The sequence below is a fragment of the Bradysia coprophila genome, unplaced genomic scaffold (assembly GCF_014529535.1).
Source record: "Bradysia coprophila strain Holo2 unplaced genomic scaffold, BU_Bcop_v1 contig_231, whole genome shotgun sequence".
NCBI classification, from domain to species: Eukaryota; Metazoa; Arthropoda; class Insecta; order Diptera; family Sciaridae; genus Bradysia; species Bradysia coprophila.
The window spans coordinates 4,042-29,009 of NW_023503492.1; the positions used below are offsets into that span (position 1 = coordinate 4,042).

Genomic DNA, 24,968 nt, shown 5'->3' on the forward strand with positions numbered 1-24,968 from the left:
CCTAATACAATTTGTAGAAGGATGAATTCAGTAGGAACAAGCCAAAATCCTTTCTTAACAGTTTGTAGAAGGATGAATTCAGTTGGAACAAACCAAACAACATCCCTACGCAGTATGTAGATGGAGAAGGACGAATTCGGTAGGACCAAACAAAACTCTTTCATTGCAAAGTTTGTAGAAGGGTGAATTCAGTTATAACAAACCAAACTACACCCTTACTCAGCATGTGGATGGAGAAGGACGAATTCGGTAAGACCAAACAAACTCTTTTATTGCAAAGTTTGTAGAAGGATGAATTTAGTTGTATTAAAGAAAACTCCTCCCTCACACAATCTGTAGAAGGATGAATTAGGAACAAAACAAACACCTCAACCATACGATTCATAAAAGGTTAATATAAGCTGACTATTTGATCTAATTAATATTCTGATATAAAGACTGAATGAATACATTAATAATATTTGGTTTCGAAAGCTACCATTACGTAATTTTTCTGACAAGATCATTTTCTGGTCATTTATATCATCATCTCTCCATATATTTTCAGTTTCTGAGCGAATTCTGTCCTAAAAATAATATCTGGATTCATGTTTTTTACCTTACAGTGTGCGAATAGCGAAGAAGAGGCTATGTAAGCTCTTGTAACCTCTTTACAATAAGATTAAATGAAGAAGTGGATGTCGCCTTCATGAAAATATCGCCTTGAGACCCAGTTATCAAATTAAAATTGGATCAAAAAAGATGAACAATCGATGAATTTAAGTGCAAATAGTCTTCTTTTACACTGTTTGCACTTATTAAAACACTAATTACACTTAAGTGCAAATAGTGTAAAAAAAGACTATTTGCACTTAAGTGCAAATAGTCACTTCGTTAAAATTTCATGGAATTTGGAGAGAATTTTTTTAAATTTTTTGTAACAATGCCATTTTTTGGTCATAATGTATGGCCAAAAAAGTAAAATTAAAAAATTTTTGTCTCAGAATTGCATGAAATTTTGGCTATATGGTTTGATTCGCATTTCATACATACAGTTAAAATTTCATGGAATTTGGAGAGATTTTTTTAAATTTTTTTTGTAACAATGCCATTTTTTGCAAGGGGGTAATCACTAGTAAATCAGTAAATCAAGTAAATCACGGTAAATCACAAAAAATTTTGAAAAATTTTTGAAATTTTTTTAATTGTCACTGGATTACATTTCGAAGTATCGTGGCCGTAAACATATAGGATAAATTTCATGAACTAATACAAATTGAAGTAAATAGATTCAAATTTAGTAGAAACTTCATTTTTAATTTACTTGATTTACTGTGATTTACCGTGATTTACCGTGATTTACTGAGCTAGTAAATCAGTGATTACCCCTCGATTTTTTGGTCATAATGTAAGAAGAGTACCATGGGGAATAATCCCCGAACATTTAATTAAAGGATTGCCGCCTTTTATTGATCATTAATTACTTTATTGCTTTTATATAAATCTATATAAATAAGCAATAATCTCTTTAATATAAAGTGATGATATAAAAGGGAATTTACCGCTTATATAGCGGTAAATTCCCTTTTATATCATCACTTTATATTAAAGAGATTACCGCTTTTAATTGTACATTAATTACTTTATATAAGGAACAAATTTTCTTTATGTCCCCGCCTTATGTAAGCGATAAATTTCACTTTATATCAGCGTAATATATAAATAGATTGCCGCTTTTTATTGTACATTAATTACTTTATATAAGCGGTAAATTTCCTTTATATCACCGCTTTATATATGCGGTGGATTTCATTTATATAACAGTGACACCTCTTTATATACGCGGCGCATATCCTTTTATATGGAGATATACTGTATAATTGATATATGTATTGTTTGCGGTATATTTCCTTTGTAAAAACGGAATATAGCAATATAGAGGTTGTAAACATTCTGTGAGAATTTTGTATTACATTTCCATTTTTCCAATGACGTAAAAAATTTAATTTAATTTTAGCAGTAAAACTATCAAAGGTATGTCCATTAGCCATGTGTGCAATGAAACAGGCAGCGTACATTCCACATACATTGCTTGTTAGCTGTTGTAAATGCTGTGTGCAATAGGTTACTTGTTTACAGTTCTCTTGGATAAATGTCAACAGTTGCCAGCTCCACAGTTGACGAAAACTCTGAGAATATTACGGCGGTCACAGACTGGGTAAGAGCCTCACTAAAACGTACTTCAATACGTAGAGATCCAGTTTTTGACATTGAATTATGAGGTTCTGATGCGCTCAAGTCTGGAGTTAGATCAACGGCTATCAGTGTATATCCGGCCGCATATGCTTCTCGACTGATACCATTACCAAAGTCAGTGTAGTTAACGAATTGTAGGCTCTTATGTATTGATGATTTGTAAAATCGCAGACAAACGGTTTAGATGGTCCAGAAACACACAAATTTGTGTCATGCCATAGTGTCTAAAATTGAATGGATTTGATGTGATCTGTCCGTTAAAGGCAGCTGTGTTAACGAATCCAATGATACATCTCTGTGGAAGTACTCCGAGGTATAAATTATCCATTGTTTTAGTCTGTGATACTGTTGGAATCGTGATCGCCTTGACATCGAGGGTATTTCGCTGTAGCAACTTCCAAGACTCTGTTGTGTGCCATTACAAAATTCGAATTCAGCTTAACTTTACGAACATGTAACTCTGCTTCAATAATTTCAAATGTGGCTCCAGAATTTGGTACTCCCATTAGATGAAAGGCATCCTTAGATCTTTGTAGTTTGATAGTCATTTCGACACCGCTCAGTAGTAATTTGTCAACGTTCAATAAATCGCAGTGAAGTGGCCCGTAAAGGTCGACATTTCTATTGTCAATAGTATGTGAGCGACGTTTTGTAAAACCTTCATTGTCATTGTTTGTACTCTCCATGTGTTAATGAGTATTGGCATAAAACAGACCAGAAGTTAGATGAGTGGTTTTGGAAATCTCCGAGTAATTAAGTAAATTTTGTAGGTATGCTCTGCACGGGTAACAATTTGTGGGTGGTGTAACACATTTCTGGTTGAGGCTGACATCTACTTGTGAAAACATTGAGTGTAACCAATTGTTAACAGGACCCACTACTGGTGGTGCTGGTGCAGCTACACCACCAGGTGGTATCGGGTGAGGGGGTACAGTTATTTTTGCCTGTACGTGTATGTAAACACGAGCCAGATCCAGATATTCGTCAGCGCAGCTACCACTGACCACAAATTCAATCGGTCCATTGTTGGAGATCGAAGTTATGGGTCTATAGGTCTGGAGAGCACCGCTCTCAATAGCTGTCTGTATAGGAACGGTAGCGAAAAGGTCCAACTCAGATTTAGAGTTCAGCTCTACTACTTTATTTATATGTGCCATTGTAGATTATTTAGTGAAAAATATCTTTGAGTTTTCTTTTGGTAATTTTCTTTTTCTTGTTGTTTGTTTTCTTCACCGTTGGTTTGCTCGGCTTCTGTTTCTTATTTTGCACTGTTTTTCTGCGTTTAATGTTACTCGACTGAATAACTGTACTCGTATGGCGTTTCCTATTAGTTTTTAGATTTATTTATCAGGGTGGGACGATCACCTAACACCGCCAAAGACTGTCCCAAGCCAGTTTGAAAAAGAGTGGAGGGAATGAAGTTTAACGAGGACGTAGCAGTAGATAAGATAGGATTAGATAGATCAATCTTAAGGCTGAATGAATCGTGAGTTGGAAGCCAAAAGAATTGGGGTTAAGGGACCAACGTTGAGGCGAAACAACACGATCAGGAAGCCCAAGGATAGAACGATCCCAGAATTCTTATTAGCTACTAGGTTAAGCTTTTCAACGACGTCCTTTAAAAGACGTCAATAACCTTTTGCTCAGATAGGTTCAAAAGAATGGGCAAAGCTTTATGGAAAAGAATGTTCAAAAGAGTAACACTACCCCGTCGGGCACTGTGCACTTTGATAGGCACTGTGGTCCCGGTACGTGCAGAAATGCGCGGGTCAGAGCTCGGGGATTACCGGGGGCGAGCAAAGTAAAGCTTTCATACTCACCAACCCGCAGTAGCAAGCGTGGTGTTTTAATGCTAAAAACCTTCAAACGAAGCCACAACGAATTATACATTGCCACATATAATGCCAGAACATTGTCGTCAAGACAAAAAATGCAAGAAATGGAAGAAGAGCTAGAAAAGATAAAATGGGATGTTGTGGGAGTGAGCGAAGTGAGAAAACCTGGAGAGGAATGCCTGAAATTACAATCAGGGCATACATTCTTCTACCGAGGAAGTGATAGTCAGATGCTGATGCACGGTGTCGGATTGTTCATAAACAAGCGGTGGTCGGATCGCATAACTCACACGAAAAGCATATCCGATCGAGTGATATACGTAAGCCTGAAGATAAATAACAGATACAGTGTCAAATTAATTCAGGTTTACGCACCCACGTCCACCCATGATGACGAAGAAGTAGAAAGATTCTATGAAGATGTCGAGAAAGCTCTGGACGAAAACCCATCACATTACCAATATCTCATCGGGGATTTCAATGCGAAGCTGGGAAAACGAGAAGAAGACTCCGAAGTTTCTATTGGCAGTTTTAGCAACGACCAAAGAAATGAGCGTGGAAATGTTTTACTCAACTTCCTACAGCAACACAATTTGTACGCAATGAATTCATTTTTTGCAGGAAAGCCTCAACGGAAATGGACTTGGGCTAGTGCAGATGGTGTAACGAAAAATGAGATCGATTACATCATAACTGGCTGTAAGTCAACCGTTAAGAACGTTACGGTCCTAAACAATTTTTCAACCGGTAGTGATCACCGAATGGTTCGTGCAAGAGTCACGTTAAATACCAGATTTCAAAGATCACAACTAGTTCAAAAAAGTGAAAGGATTGACGTACAACGGCTTTACACACAAAATGAAGAATTTGCTACGAAAATGACTGCCGAATTAGATAACGTCAACAATCAATGTGAAACATTGGACGAATTGAATACCAAAATCGTCGATACAATAATGGGTTTCATGAAATCCAAATGCAAATCCGTCCAAGGGAAAGAATCAAAACTCAGCAGAGAAACATTAGACCTGATCGCAAGCAGAGCAGAGTTGGTAAAAAACGGAGGACGAGATTCGGTGGAATACCGGAACTTGTCTAAAAGTATCAACAAAGCAAGGAGATCAGATGAAAGAAAATATAATGTCCAATTGGCTCAAAACATAATTGAAGCTAACTGTAATATGAAAGTCCTACGGAGAAAAATGACAAACGCCAAAAAAGAAATCTTCAAATTACGAGACAAAACAGGAACGATCCAAACGGATCGAAATGCGATATTAAATATTGCAACAGAATTTTATGAGAATTTGTTTTCTTCAGCAAGACAGAGTCCAACGGAAGAAACCGAAGATAGACCAATAATAAGAAACGTGGGATCGGAGGATATGCCCGACATAACTGTTGATGAAGTCAAGGCCGCAGTAGCCGAGATGAAAAACAAAAAGTCTCCAGGAGAAGATGGTGTTCCAGTGGAAGCCATTAAACTAGGTGGAGACTCCTTATTAAAGGCAATCACGGCTTTGTTTAATCAATGTCTCCAATGGGAAGAAGTACCAGAAGCTTGGGAAAATGCGGTAATTACATTGCTGCATAAAAAAAGGAGACATAACAAAGCTGGAAAATTACCGACCCATAAGCCTATTGTCAACACTCTACAAGTTGTTTATGAAAATCATTACGAAGAGGAACACTAACAAGTTCGACTTCTACCAACCTGTTGAACAAGCTGCTTTCAGATCTGGTTTCAGCACAAACGACCATTTGCAAGTGATGAGAACGCTTATTGAGAAGTGTCGTGAATACAACATCGACATAGTCTTGCTATTCATAGACTTCGAAAAAGCTTTCGATTCAGTGGAAACATGGTCGATATTGGACGCATTAGACGAATGTAGAGTAGACTCAAGGTACTCCAACACAATTCGATATGTGTACAAAAATGCTACTTCATGTATAAAACTTCATAAGAGCACGGAGAAATTCAGAATTGGCCGAGGTGTAAGGCAGGGTGACACCATTTCACCGAAATTATTCACGGCGATTCTGCAGAGTGTTTTTAGGAAGTTAAACTGGAGTAAAATGGGAATAAATATAAATGGAGAGTACCTGAGCAATCTCCGCTTCGCTGATGACATAGTACCGATAGCAGCGAATCTAGGTCAGGCTCAGCTTATGCTACAACAGTTAAGTGAAGAGGCAAACAAAGTTGGCCTCAAGATGAACTTATCGAAAACAAAAGTCATGACCAACATCGGGGACGATAGAGAAATCAAAATTGGTGACACTGTCATTGAACGAGTCGACAGCTACGTATATCTAGGACATAAGCTGAAGTTAGGTCTGGACAACCAAACTGCAGAAATAAGACGTAGGATTGGTCTTGCATGGGCAGCGTTCGGAAAACTCAGACTAATTTTCAAAAGCAAAATGAATAATAGTCTGAAACGCAAAGTTTTCGACACTTGTGTCCTTCCAGTGCTCACTTATGGAGCGGAAACGTTAACTTTAACGAAAGCATCCGAAGAAAAATTGAGAGTGACACAAAGAGCCATGGAACGGAGTATGCTTGGAATAACACTCAGAGACAGAATGACGAATCAATGGATTCGACAACAAACCAGGGTCGTTGATGTCATGGAAAGAATAGCATCTCTGAAATGGAGCTGGGCGGGACATATTGCAAGAAGGACAGACGAACGTTGGACCAAAAAGATCATGAACTGGCGACCATATAAAAGACGAGCTATAGGTAGACCACCAGAGAGATGGACAAACGGAATTAAGAATATTGCAGGTACAAACTGGCAGCAAATGGCAATGGATCGTACGAAATGGAAAGAAGTTGGAGAGGCCTACATCCAGCAGTGGATAGAAACAGGCTGAAAAAGAAGAAGAAGAAGAAAGACGATCACCTAGGTGATCTTGAAACACAGATCTTGTGATCCTTTGTTTCCTTCCCGGTCATCATTTAAATCAAGACAACCTTCCGGTCGCCGCCAGGAATCTGTCCAAAGTGGCAGGTCCCAGGGCGACAACTTCGGAGAGTTGTACGACGTAATCTCCAAGGAGCCTGCGTCTTAGTTGAAGAAATTTAGGACATTTAGAAATGACGTGTATGCCCGTTTCTTCTTCTAATCCGCAGTCGCCGAGAGCCTTAGCTTATTGAGGTGCCGATTCAGCCCACAGTGTCCAGTAATTGCACCAACCACTCTCCTTATGCATTTCCGGTCCATGCTGAGCAAATCTTTAGCCCATCTAGCGTTCGGCCTCGGGAAGAATCGCTTCGTGTGAGCGCCTCCCTCGTACGCATTCCAGCGCTCCAAGTGTTTACCCTCCACCCATTTCGATCTCGCTTTTGCGCATATCGAATCGGGTATAGGTAGGTACGGTTCAAGCCCGTCTACGAGAGCAGCAGAGCCTGCTTTGGCAAGCTCATCCGTATTCTCGTTTCCATCCACGCCAGAGTGTGCGGGGATCCAAACCAAGCAAATCCGGTTATTTTGACCCACCGAGTTTAGGTAGTCTTTACATTCCTTGATTAGCTTGGAGATCGTTACGGGTGACGATATTGCTTTTATCATCCCCTCGTTATCGATACAGACCGTTACGTCCTCTCCTTGCGTTCCCAAAGGCAGAGCTTCTTGAACTCCTTTGAGCACTGCGAAGACTTCCGCCTGGGGGACGCTGGCAAACTTACCCAGGTGGAACCAGCTGCCTTCTTCGCTTTCTGGTCTGAAAACGCCGGCTCCGGTCCCTACCGAGGTTTTAGATCCGTCGGTAAATATGACTTTACCTTCCCTATGCAGATCTGTGGGCCAGCCGTTTAGCCAGTCCTGTCTGCCTGGGAACCTAACATCAAAGTTCCTGGTAAAGTCAACTACCGGCGTCAGCCTGTCCCTAGGCATGCTAAACACAGGATTCGCAATCACGTTCCTGTTTTTTCCATGCCATTGCAGGAAATTTGGCGTCCACCAGCCATTTTGCGCTACCCTGTCTGCTGTGGCAGACGCTCTGGCCTTAATTACCAGGTCCAGAGGTGGCAAATTTAGTAGCACTTCCATGGCCGCAGTCGCCGTGGTTTTCATGGCTCCAGTAACACAGACGCATACTAGCCTCTGAATATCACCCAGTTCCTTCCTAGCTCTTTCTATGTCGAGTCTAGGCCACCATACCACGGAACCGTGACTCACCATGGGTCTAATGACAGCCTCATATAGCCACAGAATAGCCTGCGACCTTAGACCCCAGTTCCTCCCAAAGGAGTTCCTGCAGATCCAAAAAGCCGCTAGAGCCTTCTGCGCCTTGTCCTTTACATGCGCTATCCAGTTGAGTTTGCTGTCAAGTATGACCCCAAGGTACTTTACCTGAGAAGAGAGCGCTAAGTCAACATTAAAGAGCCTCGTATTACCCACGAGGTCGGATCCTTTGTGCCTTCTACTGAACAACACTAGGTCCGTTTTTCCTGGGTTAACTCTAAGCCCTTTCGCGTTACACCAGCGCTCCACTATCTTCAGTGCGACTCTGACCCGATCGCCTAGCGTACTCTCAAAGCTTCCTCTGACTAGGATCGTTAGATCGTCCGAGTAGCCTTGGGCATAGATTCCCTCATCGACCAGTTCTTTGATGAGATAGTCCACTACCATACACCATAGGATCGGTGAAAGGATACCGCCTTGCGGACATCCTTTTACTACCCAGAGATTGGTCTTCTGACCACACACATCGGCCTCCACCGACCTGTCTCTGAGCATGTTACTGACCCATCTCACAACCGTACGTCCGACTCCCCTTTCCTCCAGCGCTCGGCGGATAATGTCAAAGCCCGTGTTGTCGAAGGCCCCTTCGATGTCCATGAAACATACCAGGGCCACTTCGCCAATTACGAGCGACTGTTCCACTTTTGCTACCAGTTTGTGCAACGCAGAGTCCGTTGACTTACCTGCCTGGTAGGCATGCTGGTTGATGTGCAGCGGGTATCGCTTCAGCACTTCATCCCTGATATAAAAATCGATCAGCCTCTCCAACGTTTTTTGGACGAAAGATGTGAGACTGATTGGTCTGAAGTCTTTAGCTCCACAGTGAGATGGTTTTCCCGGTTTAGGAATAAATGTTACCTTCACTCTTTCCCACTCGGCCGGTGTATGACTGAGTGCCAAGGAGCTCCGTAACACATCACACAGCGGTTCCAACAGTATTTCTCCACTCTCCTTCAGTAGAGCCGGGAAAATACCGTCGTTTCCCGCTGACTTGTACGGCTTAAATTTACCTATCGCCCACTTCAACCTGTCCTTAGTGTCGATTCGTCTAGCCAGTGCCCAATCTTCTTCCGATGGAGGAAAACGATCTTGCGGCCTGGGCTCGACTTTATCATCTCCACAGCCAGGGAAGTGGGTTTGAAGCAGATGTTCTGCCGTATCTTCTCCACTTTCCGTGAACGTACCGTCGGGTTTCCTCAAGGAGCTCGGGAGAAGCCTAGGGTCCTTGGAGATTCTTTGGATTCTGACATAGTCGGGGACATATTCCATTTCCGCACAGAATCTCCTCCATGCCTCCCTGGCCCTCGTTCGAACAGCCTTTCTGAAAGCCTTTTGAGCCGCCTTGTACGCAGCCCATTCGACGTGCTGATTTGTCCTCATTGCTCTATTTCACGCTCTCCGCGCAGAAATCCTGAGTTTCTCAATCTCAGCGCTCCAGAGCTTGCCGTCCTTTTTCCTGACTTCTTTGCTTTCTGGGCACGAGCTTTCATAGGCTTCCGTCAGCAACCACGTAATGCTGTTCACAGCTTCGTTCAACTCTGCCGAGGATCTCGGCATCCCTCTTTCCAGTTTATCCTCTACGTGTTGCCTCAAAAATCCCCTATATTGTTCCCAGTTTGTCCGCCTAGGATTCCTATATTTCACCACTTTCACTGCCCCACTTCTCAGTCTGAACTTTATCGTCCTATGGTCCGAGACTGGGCGTTGAAGACACCCTCCACGAATCAATCATTTTTTGGTCGGCGCGTGCTATTTGCACTTAAGTGCAATTAGTCTTCTTTTACACTATTTGCACTTAAGTGCAATTAGTCTTCTAATACACTATTTGCACTTAAGTGCAATTAATCTTGTAATACACTATTTGTACTTAAGTGCGCTGCGCAAAATCGTGTTCCATAGCGTGTGCTAACCTCTGGAAGGTCAAATAGTCTTTTTCATAATTTAACTTAAGTGCAAATAGTGTATTAGAACATTATAATTAACTTCAATTTAAGTATGGGAAAAAAATCAACTTATTAATGCACATTGCACATGACCGAAAAGTACGTATCCTTACGATTCTCTCTATTGACCATAATTGCTGATCCGAGAAGAGACTATTCGCACATTGTGCCTCTTCTTCACTATTCGCACTTTTTGAGGAAGTAGCCTTTTGTCAAGGTCGAACAAAATAACCTAATGTCAAAATGTTGGCTCAAAACCGTTTACAGTGAACGACATCTCAAATGTCTCACTGTCAAATTTTTCTGAGAATTTTATTGTGTCATTGCAAATTCACAATGACATTCTCTGAAAAAAATGACAGTGGGACATTTGAGATGTCGTTCACTGTAAAAAAATTGTTACAAAATTTTTCGAGATAACATCGGCGAGGTAAAATTCGAGGACGTCACTTATCACCACTGGGAAGCTGCTTTCACTTACTTCACTCACCCAACCTGATCAACCCAAAGCTATTCTTTTCGTGACGTAATATGCAGTAACTTTTCAATGTAGTAATTTCGGCATCGTTAGAGATTTAGTGGGAACATCTCGAAATGGCGAAATTTAGCTAAAACGAAACAAACATTTTTTGGTCATATCTCCCCGAGACTTTATGCCTATAATGACCTCATATTCGTGTCAAACTACGCGTCTTTTCACAAATTAGCTAAAAAAATGCACACACTTTAATGGTGGTATCTCCCTGAGAATTTGGGCCACTGACCTAACACTACGCGTCTGGCCAACTGCTTTCAGGGAAAAAAACCGAAATCTGTTAACATTTGGTGAAAATATTTCGAAAAGTCACAAATTAGCTGGAATATCCGCTTCAATTTGTAGAAGGATGATTTCAGTTGATCAAACAGACTAGACATGAGCGGGCCGACGTTTTTTCAATACCCGACCCGACCCGGCCCGATCCAATTTTTTGAACCCGAGCCCGACCCGACCCGAGACTTTTCTCTTTGCGGCCCGACCCAACCCGACCCGAAAAAATCATCGGCTCGACGTGACCCGAGTTTTTTTTACTATAAGAAATTTAATGAAAAATCATTTTCTACGCATAAAAGCTTTGCAATAATCTTATACGCGAAGTAAAATAATAAAATAAGTTAGTGTTTCATGCTTTATAGGCTTTTATTGGCTTACTTTAAATTTGTATTTCTAAGTCGGGCCGGCCCGAATTTTTGTTTTCAAAGCCCGACCCGACCCGGCCCGAATGAATTTTCAAAACCCGGACCCGAACCCGATCGGGCCGGGTCGGGTCGGGTCGGGCCGATGTATTTCGGGCGGCCCGCTCATCTCTCAGACACCTTCCTAATACAATTTGTAGAAGGATGAATTCAGTAGGAACAAGCCAAAATCCTTTCTTAACAGTTTGTAGAAGGATGAATTCAGTTGGAACAAACCAAACAACATCCCTACGCAGTATGTAGATGGAGAAGGACGAATTCGGTAGGACCAAACAAAACTCTTTCATTGCAAAGTTTGTAGAAGGGTGAATTCAGTTATAACAAACCAAACTACACCCTTACTCAGCATGTGGATGGAGAAGGACGAATTCGGTAAGACCAAACAAAACTCTTTTATTGCAAAGTTTGTAGAAGGATGAATTTAGTTGTATTAAAGAAAACTCCTCCCTCACACAATCTGTAGAAGGATGAATTAGGAACAAAACAAACACCTCAACCATACGATTCATAAAAGGTTAATATAAGCTGACTATTTGATCTAATTAATATTCTGATATAAAGACTGAATGAATACATTAATAATATTTGGTTTCGAAAGCTACCATTACGTAATTTTTCTGACAAGATCATTTTCTGGTCATTTATATCATCATCTCTCCATATATTTTCAGTTTCTGAGCGAATTCTGTCCTAAAAATAATATCTGGATTCATGTTTTTTACCTTACAGTGTGCGAATAGCAAAGAAGAGGCTATGTAAGCTCTTGTAACCTCTTTACAATAAGATTAAATGAAGAAGTGGATGTCGCCTTCATGAAAATATCGCCTTGAGACCCAGTTATCAAATTAAAATTGGATCAAAAAAGATGAACAATCGATGAATTTAAGTGCAAATAGTCTTCTTTTACACTGTTTGCACTTATTAAAACACTAATTACACTTAAGTGCAAATAGTGTAAAAAAAGACTATTTGCACTTAAGTGCAAATAGTCACTTCGTTAAAATTTCATGGAATTTGGAGAGAATTTTTTTAAATTTTTTGTAACAATGCCATTTTTTGGTCATAATGTATGGCCAAAAAAGTAAAATTAAAAAATTTTTGTCTCAGAATTGCATGAAATTTTGGCTATATGGTTTGATTCGCATTTCATACATACAGTTAAAATTTCATGGAATTTGGAGAGATTTTTTTAAATTTTTTTTGTAACAATGCCATTTTTTGCAAGGGGGTAATCACTAGTAAATCAGTAAATCAAGTAAATCACGGTAAATCACAAAAAATTTTGAAAAATTTTTGAAATTTTTTTAATTGTCACTGGATTACATTTCGAAGTATCGTGGCCGTAAACATATAGGATAAATTTCATGAACTAATACAAATTGAAGTAAATAGATTCAAATTTAGTAGAAACTTCATTTTTAATTTACTTGATTTACTGTGATTTACCGTGATTTACCGTGATTTACTGAGCTAGTAAATCAGTGATTACCCCTCGATTTTTTGGTCATAATGTAAGAAGAGTACCATGGGGAATAATCCCCGAACATTTAATTAAAGGATTGCCGCCTTTTATTGATCATTAATTACTTTATTGCTTTTATATAAATCTATATAAATAAGCAATAATCTCTTTAATATAAAGTGATGATATAAAAGGGAATTTACCGCTTATATAGCGGTAAATTCCCTTTTATATCATCACTTTATATTAAAGAGATTACCGCTTTTAATTGTACATTAATTACTTTATATAAGGAACAAATTTTCTTTATGTCCCCGCCTTATGTAAGCGATAAATTTCACTTTATATCAGCGTAATATATAAATAGATTGCCGCTTTTTATTGTACATTAATTACTTTATATAAGCGGTAAATTTCCTTTATATCACCGCTTTATATATGCGGTGGATTTCATTTATATAACAGTGACACCTCTTTATATACGCGGCGCATATCCTTTTATATGGAGATATACTGTATAATTGATATATGTATTGTTTGCGGTATATTTCCTTTGTAAAAACGGAATATAGCAATATAGAGGTTGTAAACATTCTGTGAGAATTTTGTATTACATTTCCATTTTTCCAATGACGTAAAAAATTTAATTTAATTTTAGCAGTAAAACTATCAAAGGTATGTCCATTAGCCATGTGTGCAATGAAACAGGCAGCGTACATTCCACATACATTGCTTGTTAGCTGTTGTAAATGCTGTGTGCAATAGGTTACTTGTTTACAGTTCTCTTGGATAAATGTCAACAGTTGCCAGCTCCACAGTTGACGAAAACTCTGAGAATATTACGGCGGTCACAGACTGGGTAAGAGCCTCACTAAAACGTACTTCAATACGTAGAGATCCAGTTTTTGACATTGAATTATGAGGTTCTGATGCGCTCAAGTCTGGAGTTAGATCAACGGCTATCAGTGTATATCCGGCCGCATATGCTTCTCGACTGATACCATTACCAAAGTCAGTGTAGTTAACGAATTGTAGGCTCTTATGTATTGATGATTTGTAAAATCGCAGACAAACGGTTTAGATGGTCCAGAAACACACAAATTTGTGTCATGCCATAGTGTCTAAAATTGAATGGATTTGATGTGATCTGTCCGTTAAAGGCAGCTGTGTTAACGAATCCAATGATACATCTCTGTGGAAGTACTCCGAGGTATAAATTATCCATTGTTTTAGTCTGTGATACTGTTGGAATCGTGATCGCCTTGACATCGAGGGTATTTCGCTGTAGCAACTTCCAAGACTCTGTTGTGTGCCATTACAAAATTCGAATTCAGCTTAACTTTACGAACATGTAACTCTGCTTCAATAATTTCAAATGTGGCTCCAGAATTTGGTACTCCCATTAGATGAAAGGCATCCTTAGATCTTTGTAGTTTGATAGTCATTTCGACACCGCTCAGTAGTAATTTGTCAACGTTCAATAAATCGCAGTGAAGTGGCCCGTAAAGGTCGACATTTCTATTGTCAATAGTATGTGAGCGACGTTTTGTAAAACCTTCATTGTCATTGTTTGTACTCTCCATGTGTTAATGAGTATTGGCATAAAACAGACCAGAAGTTAGATGAGTGGTTTTGGAAATCTCCGAGTAATTAAGTAAATTTTGTAGGTATGCTCTGCACGGGTAACAATTTGTGGGTGGTGTAACACATTTCTGGTTGAGGCTGACATCTACTTGTGAAAACATTGAGTGTAACCAATTGTTAACAGGACCCACTACTGGTGGTGCTGGTGCAGCTACACCACCAGGTGGTATCGGGTGAGGGGGTACAGTTATTTTTGCCTGTACGTGTATGTAAACACGAGCCAGATCCAGATATTCGTCAGCGCAGCTACCACTGACCACAAATTCAATCGGTCCATTGTTGGAGATCGAAGTTATGGGTCTATAGGTCTGGAGAGCACCGCTCTCAATAGCTGTCTGTATAGGAACGGTAGCGAAAAGGTCCAACTCAGATTTAGAGTTCAGCTCTACTACTTTATTTATATGTGCCATTGTAGATTATTTAGTGAAAAATATCTTTGAGTTTTCTTTTGGTAATTTTCTTTTTCTTGTTGTTTGTTTTCTTCACCGTTGGTTTGCTCGGCTTCTGTTTCTTATTTTGCACTGTTTTTCTGCGTTTAATGTTACTCGACTGAATAACTGTACTCGTATGGCGTTTCCTATTAGTTTTTAGATTTATTTATCAGGGTGGGACGATCACCTAACACCGCCAAAGACTGTCCCAAGCCAGTTTGAAAAAGAGTGGAGGGAATGAAGTTTAACGAGGACGTAGCAGTAGATAAGATAGGATTAGATAGATCAATCTTAAGGCTGAATGAATCGTGAGTTGGAAGCCAAAAGAATTGGGGTTAAGGGACCAACGTTGAGGCGAAACAACACGATCAGGAAGCCCAAGGATAGAACGATCCCAGAATTCTTATTAGCTACTAGGTTAAGCTTTTCAACGACGTCCTTTAAAAGACGTCAATAACCTTTTGCTCAGATAGGTTCAAAAGAATGGGCAAAGCTTTATGGAAAAGAATGTTCAAAAAGAGTAACACTACCCCGTCGGGCACTGTGCACTTTGATAGGCACTGTGGTCCCGGTACGTGCAGAAATGCGCGGGTCAGAGCTCGGGGATTACCGGGGGCGAGCAAAGTAAAGCTTTCATACTCACCAACCCGCAGTAGCAAGCGTGGTGTTTTAATGCTAAAAACCTTCAAACGAAGCCACAACGAATTATACATTGCCACATATAATGCCAGAACATTGTCGTCAAGACAAAAAATGCAAGAAATGGAAGAAGAGCTAGAAAAGATAAAATGGGATGTTGTGGGAGTGAGCGAAGTGAGAAAACCTGGAGAGGAATGCCTGAAATTACAATCAGGGCATACATTCTTCTACCGAGGAAGTGATAGTCAGATGCTGATGCACGGTGTCGGATTGTTCATAAACAAGCGGTGGTCGGATCGCATAACTCACACGAAAAGCATATCCGATCGAGTGATATACGTAAGCCTGAAGATAAATAACAGATACAGTGTCAAATTAATTCAGGTTTACGCACCCACGTCCACCCATGATGACGAAGAAGTAGAAAGATTCTATGAAGATGTCGAGAAAGCTCTGGACGAAAACCCATCACATTACCAATATCTCATCGGGGATTTCAATGCGAAGCTGGGAAAACGAGAAGAAGACTCCGAAGTTTCTATTGGCAGTTTTAGCAACGACCAAAGAAATGAGCGTGGAAATGTTTTACTCAACTTCCTACAGCAACACAATTTGTACGCAATGAATTCATTTTTTGCAGGAAAGCCTCAACGGAAATGGACTTGGGCTAGTGCAGATGGTGTAACGAAAAATGAGATCGATTACATCATAACTGGCTGTAAGTCAACCGTTAAGAACGTTACGGTCCTAAACAATTTTTCAACCGGTAGTGATCACCGAATGGTTCGTGCAAGAGTCACGTTAAATACCAGATTTCAAAGATCACAACTAGTTCAAAAAAGTGAAAGGATTGACGTACAACGGCTTTACACACAAAATGAAGAATTTGCTACGAAAATGACTGCCGAATTAGATAACGTCAACAATCAATGTGAAACATTGGACGAATTGAATACCAAAATCGTCGATACAATAATGGGTTTCATGAAATCCAAATGCAAATCCGTCCAAGGGAAAGAATCAAAACTCAGCAGAGAAACATTAGACCTGATCGCAAGCAGAGCAGAGTTGGTAAAAAACGGAGGACGAGATTCGGTGGAATACCGGAACTTGTCTAAAAGTATCAACAAAGCAAGGAGATCAGATGAAAGAAAATATAATGTCCAATTGGCTCAAAACATAATTGAAGCTAACTGTAATATGAAAGTCCTACGGAGAAAAATGACAAACGCCAAAAAAGAAATCTTCAAATTACGAGACAAAACAGGAACGATCCAAACGGATCGAAATGCGATATTAAATATTGCAACAGAATTTTATGAGAATTTGTTTTCTTCAGCAAGACAGAGTCCAACGGAAGAAACCGAAGATAGACCAATAATAAGAAACGTGGGATCGGAGGATATGCCCGACATAACTGTTGATGAAGTCAAGGCCGCAGTAGCCGAGATGAAAAACAAAAAGTCTCCAGGAGAAGATGGTGTTCCAGTGGAAGCCATTAAACTAGGTGGAGACTCCTTATTAAAGGCAATCACGGCTTTGTTTAATCAATGTCTCCAATGGGAAGAAGTACCAGAAGCTTGGGAAAATGCGGTAATTACATTGCTGCATAAAAAAAGGAGACATAACAAAGCTGGAAAATTACCGACCCATAAGCCTATTGTCAACACTCTACAAGTTGTTTATGAAAATCATTACGAAGAGGAACACTAACAAGTTCGACTTCTACCAACCTGTTGAACAAGCTGCTTTCAGATCTGGTTTCAGCACAAACGACCATTTGCAAGTGATGAGAACGCTTATTGAGAAGTGTCGTGAATACAACATCGACATAGTCTTGCTATTCATAGACTTCGAAAAAGCTTTCGATTCAGTGGAAACATGGTCGATATTGGACGCATTAGACGAATGTAGAGTAGACTCAAGGTACTCCAACACAATTCGATATGTGTACAAAAATGCTACTTCATGTATAAAACTTCATAAGAGCACGGAGAAATTCAGAATTGGCCGAGGTGTAAGGCAGGGTGACACCATTTCACCGAAATTATTCACGGCGATTCTGCAGAGTGTTTTTAGGAAGTTAAACTGGAGTAAAATGGGAATAAATATAAATGGAGAGTACCTGAGCAATCTCCGCTTCGCTGATGACATAGTACCGATAGCAGCGAATCTAGGTCAGGCTCAGCTTATGCTACAACAGTTAAGTGAAGAGGCAAACAAAGTTGGCCTCAAGATGAACTTATCGAAAACAAAAGTCATGACCAACATCGGGGACGATAGAGAAATCAAAATTGGTGACACTGTCATTGAACGAGTCGACAGCTACGTATATCTAGGACATAAGCTGAAGTTAGGTCTGGACAACCAAACTGCAGAAATAAGACGTAGGATTGGTCTTGCATGGGCAGCGTTCGGAAAACTCAGACTAATTTTCAAAAGCAAAATGAATAATAGTCTGAAACGCAAAGTTTTCGACACTTGTGTCCTTCCAGTGCTCACTTATGGAGCGGAAACGTTAACTTTAACGAAAGCATCCGAAGAAAAATTGAGAGTGACACAAAGAGCCATGGAACGGAGTATGCTTGGAATAACACTCAGAGACAGAATGACGAATCAATGGATTCGACAACAAACCAGGGTCGTTGATGTCATGGAAAGAATAGCATCTCTGAAATGGAGCTGGGCGGGACATATTGCAAGAAGGACAGACGAACGTTGGACCAAAAAGATCATGAACTGGCGACCATATAAAAGACGAGCTATAGGTAGACCACCAGAGAGATGGACAAACGGAATTAAGAATATTGCAGGTACAAACTGGCAGCAAATGGCAATGGATCGTACGAAATGGAAAGAAGTTGGAGAGGCCTACATCCAGCAGTGGATAGAAACAGGCTGAAAAAGAAGAAGAAGAAGAAAGACGATCACCTAGGTGATCTTGAAACACAGATCTTGTGATCCTTTGTTTCCTTCCCGGTCATCATTTAAATCAAGACAACCTTCCGGTCGCCGCCAGGAATCTGTCCAAAGTGGCAGGTCCCAGGGCGACAACTTCGGAGAGTTGTACGACGTAATCTCCAAGGAGCCTGCGTCTTAGTTGAAGAAATTTAGGACATTTAGAAATGACGTGTATGCCCGTTTCTTCTTCTAATCCGCAGTCGCCGAGAGCCTTAGCTTATTGAGGTGCCGATTCAGCCCACAGTGTCCAGTAATTGCACCAACCACTCTCCTTATGCATTTCCGGTCCATGCTGAGCAAATCTTTAGCCCATCTAGCGTTCGGCCTCGGGAAGAATCGCTTCGTGTGAGCGCCTCCCTCGTACGCATTCCAGCGCTCCAAGTGTTTACCCTCCACCCATTTCGATCTCGCTTTTGCGCATATCGAATCGGGTATAGGTAGGTACGGTTCAAGCCCGTCTACGAGAGCAGCAGAGCCTGCTTTGGCAAGCTCATCCGTATTCTCGTTTCCATCCACGCCAGAGTGTGCGGGGATCCAAACCAAGCAAATCCGGTTATTTTGACCCACCGAGTTTAGGTAGTCTTTACATTCCTTGATTAGCTTGGAGATCGTTACGGGTGACGATATTGCTTTTATCATCCCCTCGTTATCGATACAGACCGTTACGTCCTCTCCTTGCGTTCCCAAAGGCAGAGCTTCTTGAACTCCTTTGAGCACTGCGAAGACTTCCGCCTGGGGGACGCTGGCAAACTTACCCAGGTGGAACCAGCTGCCTTCTTCGCTTTCTGGTCTGAAAACGCCGGCTCCGGTCCCTACCGAGGTTTTAGATCCGTCGGTAAATATGACTTTACCTTCCCTATGCAGATCTGTGGGCCAGCCGTTTAGCCAGTCCTGTCTGCCTGGGAACCTAACATCAAAGTTCCTGGTAAAGTCAACTACCGGCGTCAGCCTGTCCCTAGGCATGCTAAACACAGGATTCGCAATCACGTTCCTGTTTTTTCCATGCCCCTGCAGGAAATTTGGCGTCCACCAGCCATTTTGCGCTACCCTGTCTGCTGTGGCAGACGCTCTGGCCTTAATTACCAGGTCCAGAGGTGGCAAATTTTAGTAGCACTTCCATGGCCGCAGTCGCCGTGGTTTTCATGGCTCCAGTAACACAGACGCATACTAGCCTCTGAATATCACCCAGTTCCTTCCTAGCTCTTTCTATGTCGAGTCTAGGCCACCATACCACGGAACCGTGACTCACCATGGGTCTAATGACAGCCTCATATAGCCACAGAATAGCCTGCGACCTTAGACCCCAGTTCCTCCCAAAGGAGTTCCTGCAGATCCAAAAAGCCGCTAGAGCCTTCTGCGCCTTGTCCTTTACATGCGCTATCCAGTTGAGTTTGCTGTCAAGTATGACCCCAAGGTACTTTACCTGAGAAGAGAGCGCTAAGTCAACATTAAAGAGCCTCGTATTACCCACGAGGTCGGATCCTTTGTGCCTTCTACTGAACAACACTAGGTCCGTTTTTCCTGGGTTAACTCTAAGCCCTTTCGCGTTACACCAGCGCTCCACTATCTTCAGTGCGACTCTGACCCGATCGCCTAGCGTACTCTCAAAGCTTCCTCTGACTAGGATCGTTAGATCGTCCGAGTAGCCTTGGGCATAGATTCCCTCATCGACCAGTTCTTTGATGAGATAGTCCACTACCATACACCATAGGATCGGTGAAAGGATACCGCCTTGCGGACATCCTTTTACTACCCAGAGATTGGTCTTCTGACCACACACATCGGCCTCCACCGACCTGTCTCTGAGCATGTTACTGACCCATCTCACAACCGTACGTCCGACTCCCCTTTCCTCCAGCGCTCGGCGGATAATGTCAAAGCCCGTGTTGTCGAAGGCCCCTTCGATGTCCATGAAACATACCAGGGCCACTTCGCCAATTACGAGCGACTGTTCCACTTTTGCTACCAGTTTGTGCAACGCAGAGTCCGTTGACTTACCTGCCTGGTAGGCATGCTGGTTGATGTGCAGCGGGTATCGCTTCAGCACTTCATCCCTGATATAAAAATCGATCAGCCTCTCCAACGTTTTTTGGACGAAAGATGTGAGACTGATTGGTCTGAAGTCTTTAGCTCCACAGTGAGATGGTTTTCCCGGTTTAGGAAAAAATGTTACCTTCACTCTTTCCCACTCGGCCGGTGTATGACTGAGTGCCAAGGAGCTCCGTAACACATCACACAGCGGTTCAACAGTATTTCTCCACTCTCCTTCAGTAGAGCCGGGAAAATACCGTCGTTTCCCGCTGACTTGTACGGCTTAAATTTACCTATCGCCCACTTCAACCTGTCCTTAGTGTCGATTCGTCTAGCCAGTGCCCAATCTTCTTCCGATGGAGGAAAACGATCTTGCGGCCTGGGCTCGACTTTATCATCTCCACAGCCAGAGAAGTGGGTTTGAAGCAGATGTTCTGCCGTATCTTCTCCACTTTCCGTGAACGTACCGTCGGGTTTCCTCAAGGAGCTCAGAATCTCCTCCATGCCTCCCTGGCCCTCGTTCGAACAGCCTTTCTGAAAGCCTTTTGAGCCGCCTTGTACGCAGCCCATTCGACGTGCTGATTTGTCCTCATTGCTCTATTTCACGCTCTCCGCGCAGAAATCCTGAGTTTCTCAATCTCAGCGCTCCAGAGCTTGCCGTCCTTTTTCCTGACTTCTTTGCTTTCTGGGCACGAGCTTTCATAGGCTTCCGTCAGCAACCACGTAATGCTGTTCACAGCTTCGTTCAACTCTGCCGAGGATCTCGGCATCCCTCTTTCCAGTTTATCCTCTACGTGTTGCCTCAAAAATCCCCTATATTGTTCCCAGTTTGTCCGCCTAGGATTCCTATATTTCACCACTTTCACTGCCCACTTCTCAGTCTGAACTTTATCGTCCTATGGTCCGAGACTGGGCGTTGAAGACACCCTCCACGAATCAATCATTTTTGGTCGGCGCGTGCTATTTGCACTTAAGTGCAATTAGTCTTCTTTTACACTATTTGCACTTAAGTGCAATTAGTCTTCTAATACACTATTTGCATTTAAGTGCAATTAATCTTGTAATACACTATTTGTACTTAAGTGCGCTGCGCAAAATCGTGTTCCATAGCGTGTGCTAACCTCTGGAAGGTCAAATAGTCTTTTTCCTAATTTAACTTAAGTGCAAATAGTGTATTAGAACATTATAATTAACTTCAATTTAAGTATGGGAAAAAAAATCAACTTATTAATGCACATTGCACATGACCGAAAGAGACTATTCGCACATTGTGCCTCTTCTTCACTATTCGCACTTTTTGAGGAAGTAGCCTTTTGTCAAGGTCGAACAAAATAACCTAATGTCAAAATATTGGCTCCAAAACCGTTTACAGTGAACGACATCTCAAATGTCTCACTGTCAAATTTTTCTGAGAATTTTATTGTGTCATTGCAAATTCACAATGACATTCTCTGAAAAAAATGACAGTGGGACATTTGAGATGTCGTTCACTGTAAAAAAAATTGTTACAAAATTTTTCGAGATAACATCGGCTAGGTAAAATTCGAGGACGTCACTTATCACCACTGGGAAGCTGCTTTCACTTACTTCACTCACCCAACCTGATCAACCCAAAGCTATTCTTTTCGTGACGTAATATGCAGTAACTTTTCAATGTAGTAATTTCGGCATCGTTAGAGATTTAGTGGGAACATCTCGAAATGGCGAAATTTAGCTAAAACGAAACAAACATTTTTTGGTCATATCTCCCCGAGACTTTATGCCTATAATGACCTCATATTGGTGTCAAACTACGCGTCTTTTCACAAATTAGCTAAAAAATGCACACACTTTAATGGTGGTATCTCCCTGAGAATTTGGGCACTGACCTAACACTACGCGTCTGGCCAACAGCTTTCAGGGAAAAAAACCGAAATCTGTTAACATTTGGTGAAAATATTTCGAAAAGTCACAAATTAGCTGGAATATCCGCTTCAATTTGTAGAAGGATGATTTCAGTTGATCAAACAGACTAGAGATGAGCGGGCCGACGTTTTTTCAATACCCGACCCGACCCGGCCCGATCCAATTTTTTGAACCCGAGCCCGACCCGACCGAGACTTTTCTCTTTGCGGCCCGACCCAACCCGACCCGAAAAAAATCATCGGCTTGACGTGACCCGAGTTTTTTTTACTATAAGAAATTTAATGAAAAATCATTTTCTACGCATAAAAGCTTTGCAATAATCTTATACGCGAAGTAAAATAATAAAATAAGTTTAGTGTTCATGCTTTATAGGCTTTTATTGGCTTACTTTAAATTTGTATTTCTTAAGTCGGGCCGGCCCGAATTTTTGTTTTCAAAACCCGACCCGACCCGGCCCGAATGAATTTTCAAAACCCGGACCCGAACCCGATCGGGCCGGGTCGGGTCGGGTCGGGCCGATGTATTTCGGGCGGCCCGCTCATCTCTCAGACACCTTCCTAATACAATTTGTAGAAGGATGAATTCAGTAGGAACAAGCCAAAATCCTTTCTTAACAGTTTGTAGAAGGATGAATTCAGTTGGAACAAACCAAACAACATCCCTACGCAGTATGTAGATGGAGAAGGACGAATTCGGTAGGACCAAACAAAACTCTTTCATTGCAAAGTTTGTAGAAGGGGTGAATTCAGTAGGAACAAGCCAAAATCCTTCCTTAACAGTTTGTACAAGGCTGAATTCAGTTATAACAAACCAAACTACACCCTTACTCAGCATGTGGATGGAGAAGACGAATTCGGTAAGACCAAACAAAACTCTTTTATTGCAAGTTTGTAGAAGGATGAATTTAGTTGTATTAAAGAAAACTCCTCCCTCACACAATCTGTAGAAGGATGAATTAGGAACAAAACAAACACCTCAACCATACGATTCATAAAAGGTTAATATAAGCTGACTATTTGATCTAATTAATATTCTGATATAAAGACTGAATGAATACATTAATAATATTTGGTTTCGAAAGCTACCATTACGTAATTTTTCTGACAAGATCATTTTCTGGTCATTTATATCATCATCTCTCCATATATTTTCAGTTTCTGAGCGAATTCTGTCCTAAAAATAATATCTGGATTCATGTTTTTTACCTTACAGTGTGCGAATAGCAAAGAAGAGGCTATGTAAGCTCTTGTAACCTCTTTACAATAAGATTAAATGAAGAAGTGGATGTCGCCTTCATGAAAATATCGCCTTGAGACCCAGTTATCAAATTAAATTTTGATCCAAAGAACAAGATGAACAATCGATGAATTTAGTGCAAATAGTCTTCTTTTACACTGTTTGCACTTATTAAAACACTAATACACTTAAGTGCAAATAGTGTAAAAAGACTATTTGCACTTAAAGTGCAAATAGTCACTTCGTTAAAATTTCATGGAATTTGGAGAGAATTTTTTTAAATTTTTTGTAACAATGCCATTTTTTGGTCATAATGTATGGCCAAAAAAGTAAAATTAAAAATTTTTTGTCTCAGAATTGCATGAAATTTTGGCTATATGGTTTGATTCGCATTTCATACATACAGTTAAAATTTCATGGAATTGGAGAGATTTTTTAAATTTTTTTTGTAACAATGCCATTTTTTGCAAGGGGTAATCACTAGTAAATCAGTAAATCAAGTAATCACGGTAAATCACAAAAAATTTTGAAAAATGTTTGAAAATTTTTTAATTGTCACTGGATTACATTTCGAAGTATCGTGGCCGTAAACATATAGGATAAATTTCATGAACTAATACAAATTGAAGTAAATAGATTCAAATTTAGTAGAAACTTCATTTTGAATTTACTTGATTTACTGTGATTTACCGTGATTTACCGTGATTTACCGTGATTTACCTATTCAAAATATCGAGGTCCGCACCAGCTATGAACTGTAGCAATAGAGAGCCTCTGGATTTATGTTTGTGCTTCCCCAGACCGTATGATGCGAATTAGCATCTCGTGATATTCTTACTACTGCCGTGTCCTCGTCCGAAAACTGTCGCATTAGCATGGCTTGAAACTTGGGGGCCACGTAGATAGCCGCCCTCGTTCTCCCACCATTGCCTGCGATGAAGACTCTATTTCTGTGATGGCCGAAGCCCATCACCATAGATTATTTGTCCAAGGTTCTTGGATAAACACTACACTTGTGTGCTCCATTGCTATGTCGCGACAAAGGTTAGCCGTGGCAGCTTTGCAATGGTGCAAGTTAATTTGTGCAAATTCGATTCTCGATTAGCCATTTCGACATTGAGATGGTTACATTAAAATTATTCGACCCAGCCTCTTAA

The 24,968-nt window shown here is 40.9% G+C and overlaps 1 long non-coding RNA gene across 1 annotated transcript; it reads left to right on the forward strand.

The window, feature by feature from the left end:
- On the forward strand, positions 1-23,307 carry LOC119075554. Its single transcript, XR_005087420.1, has 5 exons — positions 1-174; positions 6,405-6,408; positions 11,643-11,799; positions 18,032-18,035; positions 23,149-23,307. It is a non-coding gene; the product is annotated as an uncharacterized LOC119075554 (long non-coding RNA).
- Positions 23,308-24,968: the final 1,661 nt, after the last annotated feature.